The sequence below is a fragment of the Pongo pygmaeus genome, chromosome 7, assembly GCF_028885625.2.
Source record: "Pongo pygmaeus isolate AG05252 chromosome 7, NHGRI_mPonPyg2-v2.0_pri, whole genome shotgun sequence".
NCBI lineage: Eukaryota > Metazoa > Chordata > Mammalia > Primates > Hominidae > Pongo > Pongo pygmaeus.
The window spans coordinates 107,892,439-107,909,942 of NC_072380.2; positions in this window are offsets into that span (position 1 = coordinate 107,892,439).

The window sequence follows — 17,504 nt, forward strand, 5'->3', positions numbered from 1 at the left end:
GTTTCAAAAATCTAGAATTATTTTGAAAAGGAAGAGCAAACTCAGAGTTGGGTGTCTATACAAGGTGTCATCCCTGGAGAGTTCCCTGTAGAGGCAGAGGAGCCTCAGATCCAAAGCAGGCAGACAATTGAACAGGAAGCCTGACACAATGTATTCCCATGTCTTGGGTAAGATTTGCAGCCATCACGTTTTACCCCCTGATTAGAATGGGAAGAAAAATACCCTGTTGCTTCCAAGGTTGGCCACTTGGGACAGGCAGATGTGAGCGCAGGGAAAGGTTAGGTGCTAAAAGTGGCGGGGGGCGGGGCGGGGGGTGGGTACTTGGTGTGTCATGATTGTAGGACAACTCATTTTTCCACAAATGAAAAAAAGTCCATGTTATCTTCTCTCCCTTAACATGAGAATGAAGTGCTTCCCACTCAGGAGTAATTGTTTGTAGGATAGATAGAGAATAAGTGTGCAGGGCCAGCTGGAAGCAGCACTGTGAGATTACTTAGATGTGCTTTCAGGCATGTGAAGGATACCTCCAAGACGAGGCAGGACAGTTGCTGTCTGAGGTTAATGTTTTTAGGATTTTAGACTACTTTACAAGTTGAGTTTGTATTGTTTGTGAATCTTCATTTCGGTATGGGTGCTTTTCTGCAATTAGAGGGTTCTAACGCCAGATGGCACCTTTGTTATAATCATAAGGTCTGAAGAATTGGAATTCTCACCTAATATATGAGTGTATGTGTGTATAAATGTATTTATGCACCCTTAGTGTATGTATATTTACATATGTATATGCATATATGTGTGTGCATATACTTTATGTAATGCATGATGACTTTACAAAAATTTAACATGGTGGCAAAAGAGGATAGACTCTGGATCTTGACTGTGTGGAATCAAATCCCAGCTCTGTTTTCTATTAGCCTTGATGATTTTGGAAAGTTATGTAATCTACCTGCAAAGCAGTCTCCTCATTTGTAAAATGCGGTTAATAATAGAGCCTATTTCATAGGGTTGTGAGAGTTAAATGAGTTAATATATTTAAATGCTTTGCATAGTGCCTGGTATATGATAACTACATAAATGTTAACTCTTATTTACATAATTTATTCAAAAGTTGATCTGTGGCCAGGTGTGGTGGCTCACACCTGTAATCTCAGCACTTTGGGAGGCTGAGGTGAGCAGATCATCTGAGGTCAGAAGTTTAAGACCAGCCCGGCCAACGTGGTGAAACCCGTCTCTACTAAAAATATGAAAAAATTAGCCAGGCATGGTGGCGGGCACCTGTAATCCCAGCTACTCAGGAGGCTGAGGCAGTTGAATCGCTTGAACCCGGGTGGTGGAGGTTGCAGTGAGCCGAGATCATGCCGTTGCATTCCAGCTTGGGCAACAAGAGTGAAACTCCATCTCAAAAAAATAAATAAATAAATAAATAAATAAAAATAAATAAATAAATAAATAAATAAATAAATAAGTTGATCTGTGATTATCCTCCCAAAAGCAATTCCTCCCTGGTATGTGGCAGCCACAGGATGTTGGGGAGGAGTCTGTCCCCTTACCCACAAATACAAGTAAGGGCCCTGATTTATACAATCTAATTAGGAGAATCCCTACTGACTGGTCCAGGTAATCCAGATATAAGTCAATTAGCAGATAGCATTTTCCTGAACAATGGAACTTATGCGGGTGTAAGAAGGGGTGTTGACCTAGGTAATCCCAACAAAATGTGAGTGGAGGTTTTCTGGAGCTTTGGGGAAATAAGGTGTCTAGTGATATATTGGTGCAAACCCTGAGCTGCTGAAGTGCTTGCTACTACATGGGAGGCAAACTGAAGATGTTGCTGATTTCATACAGGAAGAATAGAGACACCAAAGAAAGCCAACCCTTGAAGATATTATGAAACTGTTGGCAGGGCAGGTCCTGAGACCCATACAGTCCTTCTCGATACAAGATCAAAATACATATCTATATTAGCCTGTACTTGCACTGCTATAAATAAATATCTGAGACTGGGTAATTTATAAAGAAGACAGGTTAAATTGACTCACAGTTCTGCAGGCTGTACAGGACGGATGGCAGCATCTGCTTCTGGGGAGGACTCAGGGAGCTTTTACTCATGGCAAGGGCAAAGTGGAAGCAGGTGTCTTACATGGTAGAAGCAGGACCAAGAGGGTCGAGGGAGGTGATACAGACTTTTAAACAACCAGATCTCCTGAGAACTCTATCACTATACAGTACTAAGGGGGGATGGTGCTAAACCATTCATGAGAACTCTGCCTCCATGATCCAATCACCTCCCACCAGGCCCTACCTCCAGCATTGGGGATTACATTTCAGCGTGAGATTTGGGTGGGGACACAGATCCAAACCATATCAATATCTTCATTAAAATAGCTGAATCAGGCCATTACTAGTAATTACTAATCCTGTAAGATGATGTAATATGAAAGTAGAAAAAAATGCAAAATTCCTGGACCCTTCTTTTTTTTTTTTTTGAGACAGGGTCTTGCTCTGTCACCCAGGCTGGAGGGCAGTGGTGTGATCACAGCTCACTGCAGCCTTGAACTCCTGGGCTCATGTAATCCTCCTGCCTCAGCCTCCTAAATAGCTGGGGAACCTACAGGCACATGCCACCATGCTCAGCTAATTTTTTAAAGTAATTTTTTTGTAGAGATAGGTTCTCAATGTAGCCCAGACTGGTCTTGAAGTCCTGGACACAAGCGACCCTCCTGCCTTGGACTCTCAAACTGCTGGAATTACAGGTGTGAGCCACCATGCTCAGCCAGCACACTGGGCCCTTCTTACTAATCCTCAGCTACAATGCAAAATTCTTGGTTCTTCTCTCCTTTCACTTTAGAGCTTCAGAGAACATGCTTCGGTTCTTTGAGCTCACCAATTTAATTCTGTGTTGAAATAATGATGTTTATCTGCAACATAGCTCTGAATTTGTAATTGAAATCTCTGGTGCTGTAGCCTCCTTATAGCCCTGTCCCTAGCTTGATTTTTAGACCTTCTCTCTCAGATAGAATAAACTTCTGGAAAGGAGGGGAAGTTAAGAACAACATAGTGCAGTTTTCCCCAAACAAGAAAACAACTTCTACTAGCTAATGGTTGTTACGTTAGAAACAAAACTAAGCCATGAAGTTTTTGTGGTCAAAGCAGTTTAGAAAAAATTGGGTTTAATAAATGTAATTATGATTTTTTAATTGCAATACCTTTCAGACATCTGAAAAGTAAAACATTTTATTTGCTATAATAAATATTGTAAAATTAAACAACATGAAATCTCAGTGGCTTAACATACTAAGATGTATTTCTAGTTCATGACATGACCCAATGCTAGGGTTCTTGCTTAGGAGGCTGCCTGTAAGAGGTCATCTATAAAGCCAAACTCCATTCATTGGAATTACATCATCCTCAACAGTAGCTTCCAAAGTCACCCTAGGTTTATATCCATTCTAGACAGCTGGAAAAAACAAAGAGCAGGGAAGATGGTACACGGAAGGTTTTTAATAGACCAGGCCAGAAAGCGGTGCACATGATTTCTATGCAGAAGTCACATCTCCTCGGCCAGATTCAGTCATATGGCCATACCTAACTGCAATGAATACTGGGAAACGTGATCTGGATAGATGCCTAGGAGGACAAGGAAATGGATTGTAGTGAACACGTAGTCTCTGCCACACACACTTTAACTCTCTAAAAGAGAGGCTGGTAGTATAAGGCTTTCTCAAACTCACTTATCCACAGATCTTCTCCCACCATCATTCTAACTTCTGTCCACTCAATTATTCCATGCGACACTCTTTGACAAATGCTTATGTTGTGTTTCTTCCCTTGCACCCACCTCTTAAATGGTTGCTTCTGGGTTTCCTGCCTTCCAACCATGCTGGAGAAACAGAAAAAGAAATGCTGCAGAGAATGATTTTTGGGGATCATATTTTCAAATCCAGAGATGGTGGATTTTCTTAGCCAGTTATATTTAATTTTCTGTTTGAGAAGACCTTATTCATGCTTTTTGCATGTATGTTTCTAGCTACTGGAAGTAGAGTTTGGACCCAGCCATCAACATTTTCCTCCATACAGCTATTGCTCCAGGACCATTAAAATTCCATTTAAATAGAAACTGTCGGGCTTTCCAACAGCCTCCTAAGCAAGACAGTTGCCTTCCTTGTTCCCCAGTGCCTTTCCACATCTCCTAGTGCCTTTTTGAGTCCCCTAGTGTCTTCCCACATCTTCCAAGACCTTACCCTTCCACTGGCATTCCCCTTCCTGTTTTCAAGATGACTATTTCCAGCTTTATTCACTTTCTCTTTTATTAAAAACTCTTCACCATGAAGGCGGAAATGACGGACAAGCTTTGTGCATTATTCCTGTCTTTAGTATTTACATTTTATCATGGGAAAAACATGAAAGGAGAGGAATACACTTCTGATGGTGGAATTTCAGGTATCAGTAGTAGACCTTGAAAAGGTGCTTTGGGAGGGACAGTATTACCAGCATGTTCATAACATGCAACTTGGGTATCTTTCTCTGAGGCCCATGTATGCAGTTAGTCCTGACCAAAGGTGCCCTGGTATTTCTTCTAGGGAAGGCACAGCAACCCTCAATTTGGCCCTCATTCCATTTCTCTGCACATAGTGATTTTATGACAGAAGAGTAGGATTTTTTTCCTAGACAAGTTTATGGGATGTCACTTCCCATTACAACGATTACAAGAAATTTAACAAGTTTAATTTCCTTACCTGTTTTATTCCACTTTGGCCTCAAAGCTAATTTGTCAAAATATAGGAGGACTCTTAGATTATTACCCTGAGTGAAAATATGACCACAAATTTGCTCTTCTCTTTCCAACCCATCAATTCTAGATATATAACTCTATTTGTACCTGAGTATTTGGGGGCATAACAGGAAATGGATTATTTCACACCTAATAAATCTCTGATCAAAGCTTCCTCTTATCATTAAAAATAAATATTTTGGCAAATAAGCATTAAATTTTACATTGTAAAGTGAAGAGCTTGCTTGTCATTCTACAGACTCCATTTCAGTGAAGGAAGCTGTTTCTCAGAAGTGCGTTTCCTACGGAAGGTTGCATTTTATTAATTTGCTCCAGAAATTTTGCCAAGACAAATTACAAAAGTGAGGTCAAAATTTGTACATGAATTTTGGGAACCCAACATTTTATACTAAATGTTTGCTTTATAAAAATACTAAAAAAGAGTTTTAATTTTATGATTGGCATGAGTATATTCTCCGGTGGAGTATTTGAGGAATTTTTCTTATATCTATACTACTTGGTACTGTATATGTTTATTTGAAAGAATTTTAATTTGAAGTCAAATCCAAGATGATTGAGTTATAATAAATATGTAATTTTTTGAAAGACCAATTCATATGATATTTAACATATTGTTTGATCTTATGGAAATCAATGGCAGTTGCAAAAAGATCAGCAGTAGGTAGAGATTCAAAGTAGGTACTTTTCTCCTTCTTGTCATTGTAAAAGCTATTTATTTTTAAACACAAAATTATATTTTTGGTCAAGATTACAAGTCTTGGTCAAGATTACAAGTCTTGGTCAAGATTACAATATCTAGGATATTGTATAAGGACCTGGTTATATCTTATATATTGTAAGATGAAAAAGGAACAAACTTCTAAAATTTATCTCATGAACAATGAGAGCTTCAAACCCAGCAGTGAACATCACCATATTGTATTGTGGTTTCAACAGGAAAAGATCCAGAAGCCTGCAATCCTTACATTTTTGTAAAAGCAGCAAATGTTTATACATTATTGTTGAATCTCCCTGCTCTTTATCAAGTCCTCCAGCTACAAATTTGCAGTGAGTACACAGGTCCCTCCAAAAACCAGGGGTGATAATCATAGAAGACTCAATATATTTTTCAAAACAATGCAGATGTGAAGCTTTTGGTAAACAGTATAACTTGTGATGAAATAACGAAACCAGCTAATTAAATTAGGCTCCCAATTTCCTGCCTGAATAACAGTTTGCTGTGCAGATATATACAAATATAGTAACCTTGAATGTTGAATTTAGATCTACTTTTCCATGTTTCACAGAACTTGTGTCCAGTATATAGGCTACCTATAACTCTTATGTTGAGGAGAGTTAGATTTTCCTACAATAATTTATTCCTTTTTAAAAGGCAATAGCATCAAAAATTAAAAGCTTACTGTGAAACCTGTGAAAACACATTTGTTCAGCTGGAACCGCAATGAACCTTTTCTGCTTCCCTTGGATGCATCTGAATTTGGTGAGCTTAAGGTGAGAGTGAGACACATCAATTCAACATAGAGTAGGGGTGTGTTGAAGGTTGCACAGCTCTAATTAAAAAAGCCACTGTATTTTTATGGCAGGATTTTGGAGGGTTGCACTGATTTCCTGATGAACACTGACAAAACTATTAAAGTTGTGAAACAACATCACTTGAATATGGCACTAAATGAAAGAACTAGCTTAGCTATGCTGCTCTTGAGTGTTAGTAGCTGATTAAACTAGAGCCATGGGGAAAATTATCTTTGGGGCCATCCATTCACTTTCTCAGCTTTGTTTGTTTGTTTCTCTGCAAAAATTTCACAAAGTAGGTAGCTGAGTTTCCCTACTGCAGTCTTTAAACTCCAGGTATGGCACAAAAGATAAGCCAGTGTGCCCCTCAGTCTTTTATTTGCCCCAAGACACCTGGTATGCTATGCAAAAGAGACTCTTATTTTTATATATTTATTTGTTTGAGCCATATTTTGACTGGTTGTGTCTGTATATATTTCTATAAAGGCAGACTAGACTTAAGTCAAATCCATTTCAGCTTTGATCACATCATTTACTTTTTGTGAATCTTTAACCTCTCTGAGCCTCAATTTTTCCTCAGCTATAAAATTGTCATGTTGATACCTTGCAAGTTTACTATGTGAGTTAGAGATATACAAATTGCCTAACATAGGTTCTGGCATAAAGTAGACAGCCAATAAAGGGTAGCTTTTATTATTATTATTCAAACAGTCTAGTGAGAGAAAAATGTAGAAGTTATTTGCTATTTTTATCAGACAGGCACTTGGGAGAGAGGAACAAATGGGTTTTTCCATTAAAGGAAATAAAATGGAATCTGAACACTTGCTTGAAACTAAATTTTAGATATTCGGTAAGAATTGGCATAACTCTTTGAATGATTAATTTTCACAAAATTATGCAATTTCACTTTTATAGCACTTTTGAACAATTTTCCAAGGGAAGTTGAATGAGATTCTTCCAGTCATTGCAAAAAATGTGGTAAGAATCTGAGAGTTACTTAAACTAAGAATAGATAATAGGAAAATAATATATCACAATAGATGAGATGCAGGTTAGAGCAAAGGTATCACATGTATTTTCTATTAAGTTACTGAAATACCAAATTATAAAATTAAAAGAGGCCCCAAATACTTCTCTTCTGACATGTTAAACCTGCAAGTTAGAGTGTAATTTGCTGATAGGTAATGAGATTCTTAAAAACTTCAATATTCTCAATCAGTAATTTCATTGCTATTTATTCATTCTGAAGAAAAATATAAAATTCAGAAAATGGTCTTTGCACAGAGATGCTTACCATAGTGTTAGTTATAACAGAAAGAACAACAATTTAAATTTCCCCAAATAGGAAACAATTGAGATGATGCTAAATCTCATGTAAATATTGTATAAACATATTATGAAAAGTTAAATGAGAAAATATTTCTAGATAGAGAAAAAATACAAAATTATATGCAAAATTTATGTACATTAAGTATATACACAAAATCATATATAAATTGTCATTTCAACTGTGTAAAATGACATTGAAAAAAGCCTAAGAGGAAATATATAGTTGTACCATATAAAGTTGCCAATTTTTACCTATAGAAGAACTATTTCACACGGTTCAATCTGATACAAACACATGAATATCTTTGGAAAGTGATAAAATTTCCAGTAATATTCCGTGAATTTTTGTAATTTCCCACTTTTGCAGAAACATATTCAATTTGTATAATTATAAAAAGAATTTTTAATAAATAGTATAAAGTTGCATTTATAATTTAGGCAAATGTTTTAAAATTAGATTTTCATTTTTGGCAATATTACAAATTTGATACCCCAAAAAGCTTTGCACTAAAATACAATCCAAGATACTTTATAAAGTGTTTGGAAGAACTTTATTTATTTATTTATTTATTTATTATTATTATACTTTAGGTTTTAGGGTACATGTGCGCAATGTGCAGGTTAGTTACATATGTATACATGTGCCATGCTGGTGCACTGCACCCATTAACTCGTCATCTAGCATTAGGTATATCTCCCAATGCTATCCCTCCCCCCTCCCCCCACCCCACAACAGTCCCCAGAGTGTGATGTTCCCCTTCCTTTGTCCATGTGTTCTCATTGTTCTATTCCCACCTGTGAGTGAGAATATGCGGTGTTTGGTTTTTTGTTCTTGCGATAGTTTACTGAGAATGATGATTTCCAATTTCATCCATGTCCCTACAAAGGACATGAACTCATCATTTTTTATGGCTGCATAGTATTCCATGGTGTATATGTGCCACATTTTCTTAATCCAGTCTATCGTTGTTGGACATTTGGGTTGGTTCCGAGTCTTTGCTATTGTGAATAATGCCGCAATAAACATACATGTGCATGTGTCTTTATAGCAGCATGATTTATAGTCCTTTGGGTATATACCCAGTAATGGGATGGCTGGGTCAAATGGAATTTCTAGTTCTAGATCCCTGAGGAATCGCCACACTGACTTCCACAAGGGTTGAACTAGTTTACAGTCCCACCAACAGTGTAAAAGTGTGGAAGAACTTTTTAATGCATGGCTGAGCTGGCAACAGAGTAGCTGAGCTGGCAACAGAGTAAGGAAATCTCCAGCAGCGAAACATGAAGCAAAAGCATAAATCCTGTGAGAGAAGCCTAAGACTGCTCTCAGGGCATCTACGGATTTCTGGAGATCCAGAGATTAGGTTTTAATGGCCTCATAGCAGGCACAGAACAAATTTTAGTGTCCATATAGTGAAGGAGTCAGATTAAAGACCTCCATGTGAAGCCAAGACCCTACCTACCCAAAAGAGCCACAACTTCAGTGAACAGCAAATTAGAGGGAAATCTTACTTTACAAGGGGAACTTACCTATTTTAACTTCAGCTCCAGGTGGAGAGAAAAACAAAGTTGTAGAAACAAAATAGTTTTAGGCTGGGTGTGGTGGCTCATGCTTGTAATCCCAGCACTTTGGGAGGCCGAGGTGGGTAGATCACCTGAGGTCAGGAGTTTAAGACCAGCCTGGCCAACATGGTGAAACCCCGTCTCTACTAAAAATACAAAAATTAGCCAGGCATGGCGGGCACCTGTAATCCCAGCTACTTGGGAGGCTGAGGCAGGAGAATCGCTTGAATCCGGGTGGCGGAGGTTGCAGTGAGCTGAGATTGCACCACTGCACTTAAGCCTGGGCAACAGAGTGAGACTCCGTCTCAATAAATAAAAAAGAAAAATAGTTTAATGTGGCTGGCAAAAGGAAGTAAAAATTTTCTCTGGCTGAAAGAAATGTCAACTTCAGGCCTCTGAGAGTACTGTCAGATAAAATTGCATCAGTTAATGTACACAACAGTCAAAAATCACAAAACAAGTGTGAGAACAAGAAACATAGCCAAGAGTCAGCAGAAATATCCAATAGTTGACTTAAACACACAAAGACATATGCAAATTATGGCATTTTAAAAAATGAACAGTTTTTAAGTTTAACGAAAAATAAAGGCTATAGCAAGTATGAGTAAGGTTCAGAGGCTCTCAATAATGCACATTTGAAAAAGAAAATTATCGACTTGAAAAACATAAGTAAAGAAAAACTAAGCTTTAAAATCAGATTAGAAACAGCTCAAGAGAAGAACTAAACTGGAAGGTGAAGTTAAAGAAATAGCCAGAATGCACAGGTGTCAAAGAAATGTAACTATGAAAATGACATCACAAATCAAATATCATAAAATGAGAAGGTCCAACATACATGTAATCAGATGTCCAGAAGGAGAGACTGGAAAGAATAAAAAATAGGTAACATTCTAAAGGATGATAGTAAAAATGTTCCCAAACTAATGAAAGATACAAATCTTAAGATTTAGGAATCACACTAAATTTCCAGGAAAATAAATGCAAAACATGTGCACCTAGTTACATTGTAGTGAAGCTGCAGAATAACAAAGATTAAAAAAAAATCTAAAGAGTAATCAGATAAGACAGATTAGCAACAAACGAGTAACTATTAGGTAGAAGATTAAACATGAAAAATAGGATAGTCTGAGAGAAAATAGAGGTAAACTGGAGGCAGCAAAACAATGTTTTAAGAATCAGAGTAGAATAAGGACATTTTCAGACAAACAAAAAGCTGTTTATCACCAAGCAGGGTATTTACCACCATCAGTAGAGAAATGTCAGAAGAATATACTTCAAGGAGTTCAAAAGTGATCCCAGAAGGAAGATCTGGGAAGCAAGCAAAAAAGAAGAGTGAATACATATGTGAGTAATTGACATAAATACTGCATCCAACGATACTTAACAATAACAATGGTAATGTTTAATGTGTGGGATTTCAAAAAACATGTATACAAGTAAAATATGATAAGAACATATATGTTGGAGTGATTAATATATAAGCATTTTAGTCTTTAATACATTTTCATGTTAAAATTTCTAAACAGCTACTAAAATAATGGAAATAGAATATAAAACTTGTAGCAAAGGTAAACAATGGAAAGATTATGAAAACCTCTGGCAATCCAAAAAAAGACAATGAAAAAGTAAGCAGAAACAGTAATGTAAATAAAAGGCAAAAATAAGATGATAAAAATTCAAATGTAGAAATAAACTCAATTGATCTCAATGAACTAAACCTTTGTTAGAAGGTTAAGTTTGTCAGTCTGTACTTAGAAAGATCTAGCTCTATGTTGTTTATGAGGGGACTGCCTAAATTATAAAAATTGAAAATAAAAGGCTAAATGAGGATATATTAGGAAAATATTTATGAAAAGTAAATTAGTGTGGTAATATCAGACAAAATAAAGCTTTAAGGCAAGAATTACTATTATAAACAAAATAAATCACTGCATACTGATAAAAGGTTGAATTCCTTTGGAATAACAGTTCAAAACATGCATGTACATAAAGGCATAACTTTAAATCATATAAAAAATGCTAAACAATGAGGATACGTATTCTTAAAACCACCATCATTATAAGTAATATTAAAATAATGCTCACCAACTGATAACTCAAACAGAAAAATTAATTAGGATAAAGAACATTTACCCAACACAATCATCAAACTTGATACTTTGACTCCAATACTAAGCCATTAGAGAAAAATTATCCTTTTCAAGCATCCACTGAACATTTATGAAAACTGACTAGTTACTGCAATATGTCTGATTAAATTTTATAGAACTGTTGTGCAGACTGTATTCTCTGATCACAATGCAACTAAGTTAGAAATATACTACAAAAAGATTAATGAAGTACAATCACACGTTTTAAAATTTAAAGACAAAATAGCTCACGGGTCAAAGAAAAATAAAAATGAAATGTGGAAAATAGAATGGAATAAAAATGAAAATATTACATATCAGATTTATTCAATGCAGATAAAGCAGTACTTATATATTTATACAGTTGAACCTTGAACAACATGGGGGTTATGGGTGTCAACTCCCTGCACAGTAGAAAATCAATGTATAACTTTTGACTCTTCCAAAACTCAATTACTAATAGCTTATGTTGTCTGGAAGCTTTAATAACATAAACAGTCTATAAACACATATTCTGCATGTCATATGTGTTATATACTGTATTCTTACAATAAGCTAGAGAAAAGAAAATGTTATTAAGAAAATCACAAGGAAGACGAAATATAGTTACTCCTCATTAAGTGGAAGTGGATTATCATAAATGTCTTCATTCTTGTCATCTTCAGGTTGAGTAGGCTGAGGAGGAAGAGACGGAAAAGATGAGAGGTTGGTCTTACTATCTCAGGAGTGGCATAGGCAGAAGAGGTGGAGAAGGTGGAAGGGGAGGCAGGAGAGACAGGCATGCTTGGTGTAACTTTATGGAAATACATCATAATTTCTATCTGACTTTTTTTTTCATTTCTTTAAAAATGTTCCTATGTAGTACCAATCCTTCTTCCACTGTTTGCTTTAGCTTCAGTGCCCATATCATAGAAGGGTCAATGTTGTAAAGGAAGTCAAAAACAGCCTTGAATCATTGAAACTCTTCTGCCAGTTTGTTTAATGTCAATTTGTTTTCTGGCACTGCTTCTTCTATGTCTTCTTCCTGCTCTTCTGGCACTGGTTTTGAAACACTCGTCTCCATTAAGTCATCTTCTGTTAATTCCTCTGGTGTGGTATCTATTAGCTCTTGTATTTCTCCAAGACCTGTATCTTGAAACCCTTCAGGCCCTACCTTCCTCACCCTATCCACAATCTTTTTCATTGTTTCCTTGATTGGCTCCATCATAAGTTCTGTGAAGTCATGTACAAGATCTGGACACAGTCTTCTCCAGCAGGAATTTATTGTTTCAGGCTTGATGACTTTCACAGCTTTTTCCATTGTATAAGGACAATGACATTTTCATCGTCATTGGTGTAATCTTTCTAGACTTCATGATATTCTATCAGGGGTTTTTCCATAGCATTGACAATTCTTTTTTTTTTCTTTATTATACTTTAAATTTCAGGGTACATGTATTCTTTTCATAGAGTACTGCATGTGATGAGCCTTAAAGGTCCATATGACGCCTGATCTAGAGACTGAATTAGGGACCTTATGTTTAGGAGCAAGTAGACCACTTCAGTGCCTTCAGTGTTGAACTCATGGGGTTCTGGGTGGCCAAGGACATTGTCTCATATGAAAAGAACTTTAAAAGTCAGTCCCTTTCTGGCAAGGTACTTCCTGACTTCAGGGACAAAACATCAGTGGAACCAATCCAGAAAAAGGGTTCTTGTTGTTCAGACCTTCTTGTGCAACTAAAAGACTGGCAGGTGGTGTTTATCTTTCCCATTCAAAGCCCAGAGATTAGCAGATTTAGAGATAAGGGCAGTCCTGATTATAAACCTACTGCATTTGCACAAAATGGCAGTTATCCTATCTCTTCCTGCCTTAAATGCTGGTGCTTGCTTCTCTTCCTTAGTAATAAATGTCTTTGGTTGCTTTTTTTTTTTTTTTTTTTTTCTAGAATAAGCTGCTTTTACCTGTGTTAGAAACCTGTTTAGGTAGATGTCCTTTCTCCTCAATGATTTCCTTAATGGTGCCTGGGAACTCACGTCTGCCATTGCACCCAGCCTCTCCTGTTATCTTGACAGTTTTTAAGTCAAACCTCTTCCTAAAATTATCAAACCATCTTTTGCTGGCATTAAATTCTCTAGGTTTAGATCCTTCACCTTCCTTTTGCTTTCAGTTGTCACATAATGACTTTGTTTTTCTAGAATCATATTAGAATCTATAGGTATGCCTTTCTTATAGCAATCCTGTACCCATATAAAAGCTACATTTTCAATAGGAGATAAAAAGGTATTTTGCAAAAAGTACACAGTTTTTGTGCTGACTGGTGCAGCTGCAGTGATAGATTAGTGAATTTCCTTTTCTTTGTTTTATGGTGGTTCTTACGCTGGATTCATTTATCTTGAAATGGTGGGCAACAGCAGCTGCAGACCTTAATCTACAGTACATATGAAGCAATTCAACTTTTTCTTCTAACATCATGACTTTTCTCTGCTTTTTGGGAGGACTTTTCAGCATCGTTAGTGGCACTTTGTATGGGTCTGAAAGAGTTATTAAAAGTTAACAGTATTGCCCCAAGCACAATGAAAGCATAAGTGACAACCATGAGATATCACTCTTTACTGTGATATACAATTTACTAGAGGCAAAATGCTCACATGGAGTTGATTAGTGTCATACAGCATTTTAAGCAGATACTCGCAACACTGGAGCTCACCACAATTCAACCAGAGGTGGCTATGAAATTATTAGTATGTACTACAGTTAATTATATTCAGTTATGATTTAATACTGAGTCTTCACATTTGTTTACATTTCCCTTGACTTCAAATGGCACCATGTATGGTCTGTAAGTGTTTGTGTATGCACTTACTTTTTATTCTAACTTTTAATCATGGATTTGTGTATATTTTATGGTGGCAAATGATAGAATAGCATCTAATGTATTTTATGTATTCATGAAATACCTTTTTCCTACTTTTTTCAGTATTTCTGGGCTATGTGCTTTGTCTGCAAGTGGTTTCAAATTGTTGAAAATCTCCAAAAACATTTCCAATGTATTCATTGAAAAATATCTATGTGTAAGTGGACCCCTGCAGTTCAAACCTGTTATTCAAGTGTCTACTGTATCAGGAAACAGTGACTGAAGGTTAATAAGCTAACCCTACAATTTAAAAATTAAAATAAAATAGCAATATCATAAACCCAAAGAAATAGAAAGAAAGAATAAAAATAAAGGCAGAAATTAATGAAATAGAAAACAGAATCAGCAAAACAATGTTGGTTTTTAAATGAAGTGATAAATAAAATTACTCAATGTTGGCTTAGAATTAATTTTTAAGAAATGAGATAAAAGTCCAAAAATACTAGGAATAAAAAAGGAGACAGATTTTTTTATTCCTAATAAAGACGCAGAAGAAATTAAAAAGATAATATTATATATAACATGTCAATAAATTAAAAGCCTGAATGGAATGTTAACATTCTTGAAAACAATATAACATCTTTTCTCAAGAGGAAAGAGAAAACTTGCATAGTCTTATTATCATAAAATAAATCAGTAGTTTAAAATCTTTTCACAAAAGGATGCCAGGTTCAGATGATTTTATAGGTAAATTCATGTAAATACTTTCAAATATTTAAATAACAGGTAATTCTACAATTTTTTTCAGCACATGGGAAAAGAGAGAAAAATCTCCAATTTATTTTATGAGGTTATTAAACTTTATTATCAAAACCAGACAATGGTAGTATGAAAAAGGACAAATTACAGGACAATCTCATTTACTAATATAGATGCAAAAATTCTATGGAAAATAATAGGCAAATTAAACCCAATGAAATATATATAATTACTAAGCTGAGTTTCATAGTTAGGATGTTTGTTCAATATTAGAAAATCACCACATTAATAGATTAAAGAGGCGGGGCATGGTGGCTCATGCCTGTAATCCCAGCACTTTGGGAGGCTGAGGCAGGTGGATCTCTTGAGATCAGGAGTTCGAGACCAGCCTGGCCAACATGGTGAAACCCCGTCTCTACTAAAAATACAAAATTAGCTGGGCATGGTGGCAGATGCCTGTAATTCTAGCTACTCAGGAGGCTGAGGGAGAGAGTCGCTTGAGCCTGGGAGGCAGAGGTTGCAGTGAGCCGAGACCGCGCCATTGCACTCCGGCTTGGGTGACAAAAGCGAGCTCCATCTCAAAAAACAAAACCAAAAAATCAGATTAAAGAGAAAAAGTATATATAATCATCTTAATAGATGCAAGGTAAGAACAATAATTAAGACCTCAAATCCATTTATATTCAAAATAAACTTAGTAAATTAGGAATAAAAATGAACATCTTTGTTGAGTATCTCCCAAAGAACTGCAGAAAATGATTATTTAAATTATGAAATGTCTAAACATTCCCTTTAAAATCAGAAACAAACCAATAATGCTATTACCATTTCTATTATACAGTTTACTGCTATCTTAACCAACACAGTAAAAGAAGAAAAATAAACAAAAGGTACACAATTTGGAAAGGAAGAACCAAGACTGCCATTATTGCAGATGATAGAATTATCCACATAGAAAATAAACCGATTATTTGTTTTGAACTAGGAAGAGAGTTTAGCAAGGGTGCTAGATATAGGTCAATATTTATGAGCCAGCATCTTTATAATCAGCAAGAAGCAGTTAGAAAACATGTATATTTAAGAGATACTATTTACATTGGTAAAAAAAATAACATTTTGGAAATAAAGATAATGAAAGATGTGCAGAACCTTTAGAGAGAAAATTATGACAATCTACTGAAATATATTGATAAGAGCTAGATAAAAAAGACTTCATCTTGTCACAGAGAGAAAAGCTCAATATGATAAAGATATCAACTCAAATTCATATCCAAATTCAATCTCATTCCAATCAAAATTTCAGTAGGGATTTTCTTAGAATTTGATGGATTCTAGAAATATAAACAGAAGAGCAAAGAGCTCTGAATAGTTAAGATAGTCCTGAGGAAGAATGAAGTAGAAGGACTTAGCGTAAGTGATATAAACAATTATTCCAAGCTCACAATTAATTACAACAGCATATTTTTGGCAAAGTTGTAGAAAATTAGATCTGTGGATCAGAATAGAGAGAATAGAAACAAAGTCACATTTGTTTGGAACCTTAAATCTTACAGAGCTGGCATTGTAAATTAAGACTGCTAGGGCGACTGGCTATCTGTAGGAGAAATATTGTCAGATGCCTACCTCACATTATATTCAAAATTTAATTCCAGATAGATTAAGATGAAATTGATAAGCCTTCAGGAGAAAGTATAGCCTAATATCTTTATAACTTCTGAAGAGGGAAGGATTTTATTCCTCAAAAATATAAGTTATAAAAGAATTGCTAAATTTAACCACATTAAGATGAAAATCTTCTGTTCCTTAAAGTAGATCATCAATAGATAGAGAAGTCACATTTTGGGGGGAAATATTTGCAAGAAAACTGCAAAGATTTAATATCTACAGTATGTGAAGAACTCCTAGGAATTCATGAGAAAATGGGCAAAAGTCATGAATAGGCATTTCATAGGAAAGGAAATATGAATGGCTAATAAACAAATGAAGATATTCAACTTCATTAGTGATTAGGAAGAAAATGTCAATGAAAACTGGCATGACATACTATTTCACACCACTAGACTGGGAAATATTCAATGGCTAGTTTGTCAGCAACTGACATCTGGTCACATTGGGGCGAAGGGCCAATGCTGGGAGCCTGGAGTCCAGCAAGGACACTGCTCAGTCATTTCGCTGCACCCCTTTGGCTTTCAGTTACTCAGCTATTGCTTTAGTATCTTTAACTGTATTCTATAGAGAAACATCATATTACTTTAAAAATGATTTCGCTTCTTTTCCTTCTCCATTTGGTGACTCTGTGTGCTTTATGTAGGCATTCCATTATTTACCTTCATTTTCAGAGAACCTAGTAACTAAACTTTCCATAATTTACTCTAAGGCACTTTCCATTTATTTCCAAACCAGTGTCTTTTGTTCAGTGGATCACACACATTTTTCCAAATTTTGCTTCACTGAAGTTTAATGCCTTATTTTTTCCATTTCTGGGACTCTCCTTGGTCTTAATGGGAAAAATGAAGCAGCACATTCAAAGACCCATTTGGCTGCTGTGCAACCCTGTTGATTTATTATCAATAGGTAAACAGAAAC